At 43.3% G+C, this 12460-nt stretch overlaps 1 protein-coding gene across 1 annotated transcript in view; it reads left to right on the top strand.

Moving 5' to 3' along the window:
* The first annotated feature begins 1043 nt into the window (after positions 1 to 1043).
* DDR2 (discoidin domain receptor tyrosine kinase 2) overlaps positions 1044 to 12460 on the top strand; it is a 162583-nt gene continuing 151166 nt past the window's right edge. The window contains exon 1 of the mRNA XM_060134332.1: positions 1044 to 1179. The gene's annotated coding sequence lies outside the window, so the exon portion shown is untranslated. The remainder of the gene's footprint in view (positions 1180 to 12460) is intronic.

The raw sequence follows: 12460 nt of genomic DNA, 5'->3' as shown, positions 1-12460 counted from the left end.
TCTTAACCTCTCTTTTGCCATCTACCTTTCTCTACAGATCTCCTGAACTTGAGTCTCTGCTTACCCTGCATTTCCTGTACTCACAGAGAATCAAGACCTCTAGGGCAGACCAAGCCTGTGCTTGGTAAAGAATGATCCAGGCTTGGAAGGGTTAATGCCAGGAGCCTTGATGGATGGGAAGAATTATTAGTTACTCTTTTTAAAGAGCCAAGGAAGGGTTCCTCCCTGTCACTTACACTCCCCTTTCACATGATCTCTCTTCATGGCCGTGGATAGGAAAAAAAAAAAAGAGGAAAATGAAAAAAGTTTCAAAATAATTTAGAAAGTCCTCACAAACGCTTGTGTTTCCATTTAGCAGCATGGATTCAGGACAGCCACAGACCCTCAGAGGGAGCAACCAACTGGGAATTGAGTGGAAAAAAATAGGAATCCTAGACTCTCAAACTATCCAGTTTTTTTTTTTTTTTTTTTTTTTTTTTTGGTGGGAGAGAGAGTTCCGGAGCAGGGAGGATTAAATCAAATCTTTTAGGGGAAGGGCTCAGCTCTGGGCTTTCATGGATAAAACACTAAAGATCAGCTCCATGTGTGTGACCCAACTGTCCTGGAAGCGTCAATTGGAAGAGAATCCAAACCTCAAGTTGTGCTCGTAGCTTCAGCTCAAGTAAGAAAAATGAGGTGGGGGTCACAGGGTGGGGACCAAGTCTTAGATGGAAGAAGGGGAGGGCTTGGGGATGGATGCGGTGGGGATAAGGCGGAAGGGAGCTATGTCTTTAAGTCTGTCCTATGGTTATACATATTTTTTCTTCTATGAATGGGTTTTGCTGTAAATTATAGCTTTGCCCGTGGTCCCTTGGGTCAAAAGAAATAGTCTCTAAACAGAAAACAGCTCTGATTGGTGACTTTCCTTCTTCCCTCCCCAACCCCCTTCCTAATTGAAACCAAATGTGCAATATATTGGATGCTGGGATCCCTGGCGCTTTCCCAGGAATCCTCAGAATGTGAGGTTTCTCTCAAAGGCATCTTGCATCAGCCTGTGGATGTATGCCTACCACCGGGCTCCTCCACCGGCAAAGTGGAAAAAGAAGCGTTTCACAACAGATTCTTCTTTTTGGGTTGGGGGAACGCAGTGGATTATAGCTCTGTTTTCTTCTTTCCCAAACTGTGCACTCCTGGATGAACGTAAGTTGTGTGTTTTGGGGCTTTTTTTCCCTTCATTTTTTTTTTTTTTCTTTCTTTTCCGAAAACGAAAGCTCTAAATATCCTTCTCCTGGTGTCTCAGGAAAAGTTTTAAAAAGGAGGCAGAAGGGGGTTTCAAGTCAGGCGAGGAAGGGAAGGGAATGCGGCACCCTAGGCACGAGAAATCCAAGACTTCACGTTTTGGGGGGGCTGGATTTATGTTATGGAGAGAAGAATAAAGCGGGGCTAACCAAAGAAGACTGAAGCATAATAAACGAATCCATCGCAGCTGCAAGATACAATAAACAACGTTCGCAGGGTTGAAACTGTTGGCAGGCAAGACAGGCCGATCACAGAGCTGGTTAGGTTTTCGGCATTTAGTAGCGGCGTTCGAGGGTCCTGAGTTTGGGAGAGGACAGCTTTTTGTATTTTTGATTTTTCAGGGGAGTCGTTGACTTAACTGTGAGAAGGACAACTTCGGGTGACGGGTGCCTTCACCTTGAGGTTTGGGGTGGTTGGGGGTCTGGGTGGATGGGGCATTTTCCAGTTGGTGATGATCCTTATCTTCCCCATTTCGCTGGCCTGGGTGCCTTTCCCTTTGTTACCGAATGACTTGGGACTGTTTGCAGTTGGGACCTCTGAGTCCTGGCTGAAGTTCAAGAGTCCCATCCAAGGGGAAAGAGAATTTTTCCAAGTGGCTGAAACTCTCAGGCCAGCCATTTGAGGCGGGAGTTCGCAGTGTTCAAGCCAGGAGGGGTTCAGCACCATTTTGCTGACTGCTTGCCTTCTGCCTCGTTTCCCTGGAGGAACGACAGAGTCAGAGTCTGTGAAGAGCCTTAGAGATCTCTTCTGACCTCCTCATTTCACAGGCGGTGGAAGTGACAGAAGGGGGGTTGACACATTCAGGGTCAACACAGCACGTTAGTAGTGAAGTTGCAGATGAAATCCAAGTTTTCTTTACTGCTAATCAGTGCTCTTTCCATTCCATACCTCTATGTTCATGTTCATTTCTCTCGAGACTGAGGTGATAGAGGCAGTTTAATTAACAAGTCCCCACAAGGACGTTAGTTATCAGCAAGAGAGCATGCTAATGGCGGTTCATCAGCAGGTGGTATCTATGGTCATATTTAGTTTTGTGTCTGTGTGTAAAATAAGAAAAGCTAAGTGCTTGCTCTGCATCAGGCTCCATGCTCAGAGCTCTACGTACATAATTTGATTGAATCCTCAGAGTTCCTGAGGCATTATTCCTATTTTATGAATACGGGCATTAAAGCTTAGAGAAGAAGAATGATTTGCTTAAGGAAGTACAGCTAGTAAGGTTGAGACTCATGCATGTCTGACTCTAAACTCTGTGCTCTGAATCACTCTGCAATAACACTGCCCTCCCCCACTCCACACACACGTTTGACTACTTTCCGAGTCAAGTTCCACGTTTCCCTCAGTGACTGGTGACTAGGAGGTGAAGGTGTCAGGCTAGGGGAGCAGTGCAGATCCTCTCTTGAAGGCCACTTCCGCACTTGGATGGGTATTTATCTGGATACCGGAAAGGGGCTGCGGGTGGGCAGCTCTCTGCATTAATTCTGGGTGTTTGGTGTATACTTACCTTTGTTCTGCAAAGAGCCTGGGATTTAGATTCCGAACCCAAGTTCAAGTTCTGGCTCTACCTTTTATTATTTGGCAAAGTTGCTTTACCTTCCTGCACGTAGGCCTCTGTGTTTATTACACGGTAAAAATAGCGATACTTTCAGTATCGTTGTTGTTGTTGTTTTTAAGAATTTTATTTATTTATTTATTCATTGGCTGCGTTGGGTCTTCGTTGCTGTGCGCGGGCTTTCTCTAGTTGCGGCGAGCAGGGGCTACTCTTTGTTGCGGTGCACGGGCTTCTCGTTGCGGTGGCTTCTCTTGTTGTGGAGCACGGGCTCTAGGCGCGTGGGCTTCAGTAATTGTGGCACGTGGGCTCAGTAGTCGTGGCTCATGGGCTCTAGAGCGCAGGCTCAGGAGTTGTGGAGCATGGGCTTAGCTGCTCCCCGGCGTGTGGGATCTTCCCGGACCAGGGCTTGAACCCGTGTCCCCTGCATTGGCAGGTGGATTCTTAACCACTGTGCCACCAGGGAAGTCCCCAGTATTATTGTTTCAAGAGACATTGGATGTGAATGCGTTCTGAAGGCTGTGAAGGCCTTTCCCATACCAGTTCTTGTGACAGTGACCCCTGAACACTGGAACAAAATGTGAGGCAGCCTCTGCCATGCTGGGTCATGCAGGTGGTGCTGATGCTGGCGTGAGGGTGGCTGTATTGGGCTGTGTGTGAAACCCTGGAATGGGTGGCCTTGGTCTTAGTGCCCATCTCTTTTGAGTGGAAGCAATCCCTCCTCACAGGGAATATTCCCAGGTTTTCTTTTTTAATTAATTAATTAATTAATTAATTATTTTTGGCTGTGTTAGGTCTTCGTTTCTGTGTGAGGGCTTTCTCTAGTTGTGGCAAGCGAGGGCCACTCTTCATTGCAGTGTGCGGGCCTCTCACTATCGCGGCCTCTCTTGTTGCAGAGCACAGGCTCCAGACGCGCAGGCTCAGTAGTTGTGGCTCACAGGCCTAGTTGCTCTCTCCTCCCAGACCAGGGCTCGAACCCGTGTCCCCTGCATTGGCAGGCAGATTCTCAACCACTGCGCCACCAGGGAAGCCCTATTCCCAGGTTTTCTATCTGAAACTTTCCTCTGGTGCCTGGCTTGGCCATGCTTCCTCACCCAGTGAGCTCAGTGGAAGCTGAAGGACACCATGGTGTTCAAGCTTCCCTTGCCTGGGTCTGTGTGGTCTCTGAACGAGAAAGGTTTAGTTAAGATCAGTCCACAAGTCTCTCCTCAAAGGAGATGGCTTTCGAGGAGCTTCATATCTAGTTGAGGGTAGATCCTTGACCCTGGATCTTCCTCATGTTCCCTCCTCTGTGCCTGTCATCAGAAGGAATGCAGCTGCTCCTGGGGGTGGGGTTGGAGGCCCAGCAGGGGGTGGGGAGGCCCCTGCCTCTGCTTCTGCTTAAGATCTGTTTGCTTTATAAACACTAAAGGTAAGGGAAGTAGGGAAGGCGTTTCCAGATTCTTTTACTTAGAATCCACGAGTTGTGACTCCAACAGTATCCATGTCTGTGACATATGCAAAAAATATATATTGGTCTCTTCCCCTGGCTCCTGGCACAGAGCTCCTGAAACTCTTGTAGTTTCCTAAGTGATAAGAGCACTAGAGCATCTTTTGTTCTAATATTTGGTCTCTGACTCCCATTCCTGACATAGAGCTCTTAAGTCCCTTGGAATTTCCTGGGTGAGAGGAGTGTCTTTTGTTCTAATGAGGTGATTTTGGGTGGGCTCCTGAATGGGGGCTTTGTCCCCAGAAAGACCAAGCCATGCTTAGAAGCTAGGAATTTTCAGCCCCACCTCTTCCTTCCAGGCAGGGAGGCAGGGCTGGAGACTGAGCTGATGATTAATCATGCCTACATGATGGAAATCCCCAAAGTATCAAGTTGGAGGAGCTTCTGGGTTGGTGAACACATCCATGTGTTGGGAAACTAGTGCACCCCAACTCCACAGGGACAGAAGATCCTATGCTGGGGACCCTTCCAGACTTTATATATCTCTTTGTCTGGCTGTTTATCTGTATCCTTTATTATATAATAAACTAGTACACATAAGTGTTTCCCTGAGTTTTGTGAGCTGGTCTAGCAAGTGATTGAATCCAAGGCTGGGAGTAGGGGAGGGGTCATGAGAACCTCTGATTTGTAGCCAAGTTGGAAAGAAGTTGTGGGTAACTTGGGGACCTACTACTCATAATTGGTGTCTGTGCTGCAGGGACGGTCTTGTGGGTCCGAGCCCTTAGCCTGTGGGGTCTGCACTAGCTCCAGGCAGTGAGTGTGTTAGTAGGGGAAAAAAGTGAGTTTTTCCTAGACGATGTCCAAGCACAGAGTGGGAGTGTCGTCCAAAGGAGTCTCATCACCTCCTCACTCTCCCCTCGCCTCTCTGTTAACTCACTGTTTTCTTCCCTTCTTATATAGTCACATCCCAGACTTTGTCATATGAACTATCTATCATATGCAACAAATCTAGTTCAGACCTTTCCATATGATTACACTTTTAATAGACACACTAAAAAATTAGAGGTTCCCCCCTTATATTAATGTCACACCATTTTAAATTAGCATTAACTCTCAGGCACTTCCTCCCAAGTTTCTTTGTAAGGTCCACTTTCAGGCGCTTTACATCACCCTCTCCTCAAACGCACATCTCACAGGCATTCAGAAAGCTAACGCCCCTCTGAAAACGGACCTCCACAGACCTGCTGATGTCACGCGCCTGCTGACATAAATGGTGACCTGCCCACAACTCAGACACGCTGGATTCTTTATGCCCCTTGCCCTGTTTGAAGCCGCGCAAGGTATGAGTGGACCCTCTCCTAACACTGACTACTCAGTCCAGATATGTGTCCTACATCCCCAGGCCTCCCAGAGCTTCTCTGAAGTCAGCAACCGTCCACAATGAGGGCTGCTCACCACTACGTTAGGAAGCTCGGGTAGACCTTAAGGATCAATTAAATTAGAGTATCTGAGGGTAGGGGTTGAAGTGAATACACTTCAGTATTTTGAAGTGTTCCCCATGTGATTCCAACCTGAACCTCTGCTGGTAAGTCTCCAAGTTTGTTGCCTCAGCCATTCCTCAGTGGGGAGTAAGGGCGCCCTTTATAGGACAATGCCACCCCTGTTGTCCTGTAAGGAATTTAACGGTCAGTGCCTCCCTCCTCTAGCTGCCTTCTTTGATCTCGGTCAGGACCACCTCATGGTGTCCACAACCTGCCTCTTCCCCTTAACACCTGCCTTTTCCCTGGACACTTGCCCAGGCCTCAGCCTCTTTCTGATGTGAAGTCAGACCTGATTTCCACTCCCAGCTCTATACGCACTGGCTGTGTGACCTCGGGCAAGCCGCTTCAACTCTCTCAGTTTCCTACTCTGTAAAATAAGGATCATAATTCCCATCTAATAGGTATTACAGATACCTCTTGTGAGTACATAGCATAATGTTTGGCATGTAGTTAATAAATGAAGTTGATGATGATTGCTTTTATTAATAATTTGGCACAGATGTTCAGCCACATAGCACCAGCCCAGCTATTTTTCCATAGCCTTAGTCCAAAAACATTCTTCCAGGCAGCAATGTTCACCCACCAAAATCCCCTTCTACAAATAATGCTCCTCAAAGTACTTTTGCAGTGAAAAGGATATGGGTTTAAATTCTGGCTTTGCCACCACTTACTAGCCGTGTAACCTTGGACGAGATCTTGAACCTCTCCAAGTCTCATTTTTCTTACCTCATAGGTTTGGTATATGAAATAGGGGCCATTAGATATGCAAAGAGGCCAACACAGAGCCTCATACGTAGCAGATGCTCTGAGTAAGTGAATGCTCACTCAGTGTCACTTCTCTTTCTTCTTCCGGTGGAATCTTCAATGCTTTGTGGTTTAAAAGCCTATCATGTGTGAACCATCGAGATTGTTATCTTGGATTGATCCCTTTCATTTGAACACTTTGGTTTGATCATGGATGCGATCTGTTGGAAATTTGCCCTCTTTGATTTGAAAAGACAGCTGTCCGTTCATCTCCTTGCCTCCACTCCCTCATCCATTCCCACCTCACTTTTATCCAACCTTTCTCTTAATGCTCAAAACACACTTGTGCATAATGCTGTCTTTACAGGGGAGCTAAACACAAGAGTGGATTACTTGGCTAGGGGTCTGTATAACACCAGAAGAAAAAAAGGAGTTGGCACTTCGGGGCAGGTAGGGAAGAAGGGATACTATATATTATATATTAGAAAAGATAATCCTATTACAGTGGAGAGATTTAGTGGGCAGTATAAAACAGTATGGGTCACAATTGCTACTGCTGTTGTAACTAAATGCGAAATGCATTCAGGAAAGGGACAGATGAGTTAACAAAAGAGAAATACAGGTTTTGTGCTTCTGTAGAAGTCATCCAGCAACTAGCTCGTCTCACCAAGGCCTCCAAGTTGGAGGGACCACTGGGGGAAAATTGGTCTTGACTTATGTTCACCATTTTTTTCTTCTCCTACTCCTAATGCCCAAGTCTCTGCCCCTTTTCCCCATCTGGCTACATTTCTCAGTAGTTCCTAACCTGTTTCTCTCCCTGATTGTTCTGGAATCCCTTGGCAATTCAATTTTATTTTACTTGCCTTAATTCTATTTAGCAAGGATTTATTGACTGCTTCCTAGTGTAAGGTACTCTGCTTAACATTTTCTAATAACAATAGCTTAATAAAGGAACTGAGATGTCCAGATGCCTGCCCGGGGATATTCATCAAAACACCAATCACCTAATGGCTAAAGTGATGGTCTCTCTAAACTTTCACCATCTCTTTAAATTTTATTTGCATGCATTTGGACCTGTTATGATTGAGCCTATGTTATTCAGATATGGTTTGGCTGAAAATAATTCTCTTCTTATTTTGATTTTCTTTCTTATTTTAGCTTTCTGTCCTTCCTGTTGTGCATGGAACTATTTGATGTTTCCAAGTTCTGTAATTCTCCAAGCAATGGAGATCCCAGCCTTTGACAAGTTGTATACTTATTAAATGGAATCTCACTTTGGTCTCTAAGCACCGAGAAAGGTTAGGTTTGAGCCAGCCCAAGTATCACTGAGGCCTGGAAGAGCAATGAAAAGGCAGAAGGGTTTTAAATGGTGTTTAGACTTACTTTGAAACTCCTGGGTTCAGCTAGGCTTCTCCAGGAGATTGGCATTGTCTATAATGGATTCACTCATTCAACTGTCTTGTGGCTTGTATTCTGTGCCTAGCGAGACCCCAAAGAAATGTTTGAGGAGTCCCTTGTACCTGCTGGTCAGAGGTTAATGCTGTGTGCTACGTGGTGTGGGTTTATAAGAATAGAACCTTGTGTGCAAAAGGTAGTGAGGAGAATATGCAGTAAGTTTTGGTCTCAGCACCATCATTTTCTAGATTTTTTACCTCAAAGAAGTCTTTTACCTTCAGTGGTCCTCAATTTCCTCATCTGTTTCCCTCATATACTTTTTAAATTTTTTTGCGGTACGTGGGCCTCTCACCATTGCGGCCTCTCCCGTTGCGGAGCACAGGCTCCGGACGCGCAGGCTCAGCGGCCACGGCTCACGGGCCCAGCCGCTCCGCGGCATGTGGGATCTTCCCAGACCGGGGCATGAACCCGCGTCCCCTGCATCGGCAGGTGGACTCTCAACCACTGCGCCACCAGGGAAGCCCCCTCATGTACTTTTATATCCTTTTTTTATGTTCAGAGAAGGTAATGTGTCAGAAGCTTTGTAAAGGGGAAAGCACTGTGCCTATGAAGATGGTAGGTGGGGATGCCCTTTTGAACGCATTTCATAGATAGCTAATCCAGCAAAATTTACTGTGCGCAAGGTTGCCTTGGAAGTGCTTATGCGAGCTATACCAACAACATGCCTGCCTTGCAGGACTGTAACTTCCCAGAAGCATATAAAACTTAGACGAGTGGTGAAGTTTACAAAGGCTGTTGGGGCTTGTCCTTTAGGATGTACTCTCTTGAGATTCGGGGGAACAAGTTGATCTAGAGGAGAGAGTAGTGGGAGTTAAATTCACTCAAGAGTAGCTAATCGTTCCTCAGACAGATGTAGTTCTAATTCTAGAATGTGTACACTATATAGATTTTTAAAATTGAGATAACAATGTTAAAATAATATCAAAGGAAATTAAAAATAAATCCTAATCCCCCCCAAAATCCTAGCAAGTTATCTTGTGAATACTGACAAACTGATTCTAAAGTTTATATGGAGAGGCAAAAGACCCAGAAGAGCCAACACAATATTGGAAGAGAAGAACAAAGTCAGAGGACAGAAATTACTTGATTTTAAGACTACTGTAAAGTTACAGTAATTAAGACAGTGTGGTATTGCTGAAAGAATAGATAAATAGATCAACAGAACAGAACACAGAGCCCAGAAATAGATCTATGTAAATATAGTCAACTGATCTCTGTCAAAGAAGCAAAGGCAATAAATACAATGGAGCAAAGATAGTCTTTTCACCAAATGGTGCTGGAATAACTGGACATCCACATGCAAAAAAACACAAATCTAGACTCAGACCTTACAGTCTTCACAAGAATGACCTCAAAATAGATCATGGGCCTAAATGTAAAATGCAAAATCAGGAAACTCCTAGAAGATAACATAGGAGAAAGCCTAGGTGGCCTTGGGTATGGTGATGACTTTTCGACACCAAACGCACAATCCTTGAAATAAAAAATTGATAAAGTGGACTATGTTAAAATTAAAAAGTTTTGCTCTGTGAAAACTAGTATCAAGACAATGAGACTACAAGCCATAGACTGGGAGAAAATATTTGCAAAAGACACATCCAATAGAGGACTGTCACCCAAAATATATAAGGAACTCTTAAAATTCAACAGTAAGAAAATGAATAGCTTGATTAAAAACTGGGCAAAAGATCTGAACAAACAGCTCACCAAAGAAGATATACAGGTGGCAAGTAAACATGAAACAATGTTCAACATTATATGTCATTTGGGAATTTCAAATTAAAACGACAATGAATTACTACTACCTACCTGTTAGAATGGTCAAAATCCAGAACACTGACTATACCAAATGCTGGTGCTGATATAGAGCAATAATGACTCTCATTCATTGCTGGTGGAAATGCAAAATTGTACAGCCACTTTGAAAGATAGTTTGGCGGTTTTTTATAGAACTCAGCATATTCTTATGCATGATCAAGAAATCGTGCTTCTTGGTATTTACCCAAACAAATTGACAACTTACGTTCCCACAGAAACCTACATACAGATGTTTATAGCAGTTTTACTCATAACTTCAAGACCTGGAAGCAACGATGATGTCCTTCAGTAGGTGAATGGATAAATAAACTGTGGTACATCCAGACAATGGAGTATTATTTAGCACTAAAAAGAAATTAGCTATTAAGTCATGAAAAGACAAGAAGGAACCTTAAATGCACATTGCTAAGTGAAAGAAGCCAATCTGTAAAGGCCACATACTATATGATTCTAACTATATGACATTCTGGAAAAGGCAAAACTATGGAGACAGTAAAAAGATTAGTGGTTGCAAGAGGTTACAGGGGAGGTGGGGATGAATAGGCAGAGCACAGAGGGTTTTTAGGGCAATGAAGCTATTCTGTTGGTGGTGGATACCTGCCATAAAATTTTCCAAATCCATAGAATGTATAATACCAAGAGTGAACCCTCATGTAAACTATGGACGTTGGGTGATAATAATGTGTCGGTGTAAGTTCATCAATTGTAACACATGTACCACTGTGGTGAGGGATGTTGATATTGGGGGAGGTTGTGAGTGTACGTGTGGAGATATATGTGAACTCTCTAATTTCTGCTCAATTTTTCTGTGAACTGAAAACTGCTCTAAAAAAAGTCCCAAATTCCCAAAACTCTGATTTTATCCTGGCTATTTCTTTCTTATTTGATGTCAGACCTTGTAATATAGTTATATAATAGACTCATAATTATTAATTTTGTTTCTCAGTTAAGTATTGCCAGTTTATCCTAAACTTTAATAATATTATTTAATCTAATGGAAGCAGAAACTTAAAATTATCGAGAAAGACTAATTCAACAGGTTAATAGCAGATATTTGGGAAATCTCTTAGTCACATCATTCAAATTAGAATAACTTATCACTTGAAAGAATATTCATTGAAATTGTTTTAACTAATGCCACGTACAAACATTCTCACTTAAAATCATGGTATGGTGGAAAGAGTGATGGGCCAGGAGTTAACAGGGTGAGATTTAAATTTTAACTTTGCCACCTACTAGCAGTTGAACTTTGTGCAACTATATTTTTTAACCTAATTGCACTTCAATTTTCTCATCTGTAAAGGACAATATAAAATTTCTACATTTTCCAGTTCAATTATGCTAATCACTGCCTATACCAGCACCCATACCCCCATATTCACTTTCATAGTTAAGTGTTGAATCATTTGTCTCCACTTCAGTTTTCACTACCCTTCCCCCCGCCCCCGCCCCATACTCTAAGTATTCGCCTCTCTCCTCTCATGTTAGCCAAATACCACCGTTCCTTAAAGGTTAGCTTAAGTTTCCGACCCTCTGGCCAACTTAGATCTTACTTCTTGGAATCCCTAGTTCTTTTGGTCAGTATCACCTAGTCTAGTAAAGGTCATGTCTTAGGCGATCTCTATAACTCATCTTAGAACATAACCCATAAATATTTACTGAGTTCTTAAGATATAGTATGTTAGAGACTTATTACATGCCTCGCATAGTAATTACTTGTTGCCAGAAAAATTCTTAGAGGGGAGTAATTGAAGCCTCACATACTATACTTTTTGTGGATTTAACAGGGCTTAAAAATTTTCTATTACTTGGTTATTCTGTAAGATTGGAATCTCAAGAGAGCCAGGTCATGGAGAAATGGTGTAAGCACTAGGTTTGCTATCAGAAGCACTGGGTTCAGATCGTGCTAGTTTTAGTTGTGAAAATTGCAGGCAGTCATGTCTTCATGAGTACAAATGTGGAGGAATAGATAAGCTCACATATGAATACTTGGTGTGTACTGGGTATAAAATGCACACAGGGCTATTTTTCTTTAAGCAGTAAATAGAAAATGGTTATTCCCAGAGGGTGATGATTGTCATTCTAGGTTTTAGGATACAGCTGCAGATTTGGTTTCCTGGTTTGACCATGGGCAGAGCTGGTGTCTTTCTCCTCGTCATGCTTCTTTCCTTATAGGTGTGTCCAGACCTCTGATAGTAGAAGTGCTTACCTTTCACTCTTCCCTTTCACACTGAGTGGTCTCTCTTCCCTGAGACCACTTTCATTAAAAAGAAAATTCTCATTTGATCATTTAGTGTCATGTAAAGAGTAAATTAACTGCTATTTAATATCATGTTTGGAGGTAAAGATTTTTCTAAGCCTTTTGTTCAGTCATTCATTAGCAAAGGGGTGTCAAGCTTCGATGTCAAGCTAGGATGTAAATTCTAGACTTACGTGGATCCCTCGAGGGAGTGTGAAAAGTTACTTTCTAATCCTTTTGTATTAGCTGTATTTTTGGTGATGGACTTGGCCTTTGCAGGGTAAAAGTTGATTGAAGCTCTTCCCATTATCTCTCCTTCACAACTGTGATGTTTACTTACATCTTTCATTTTCATGACTTAGGGTGCTAACTTCTTGCCCTCTCCTAGATCCACAGGCACCCCACACCCT

This window comes from Lagenorhynchus albirostris, chromosome 2, assembly GCF_949774975.1.
Source record: "Lagenorhynchus albirostris chromosome 2, mLagAlb1.1, whole genome shotgun sequence".
Lineage (NCBI taxonomy): Eukaryota > Metazoa > Chordata > Mammalia > Artiodactyla > Delphinidae > Lagenorhynchus > Lagenorhynchus albirostris.
Note: the sequence above shows the minus strand (reverse complement) of the source record. Positions and strands in the feature narration are given on the sequence as shown.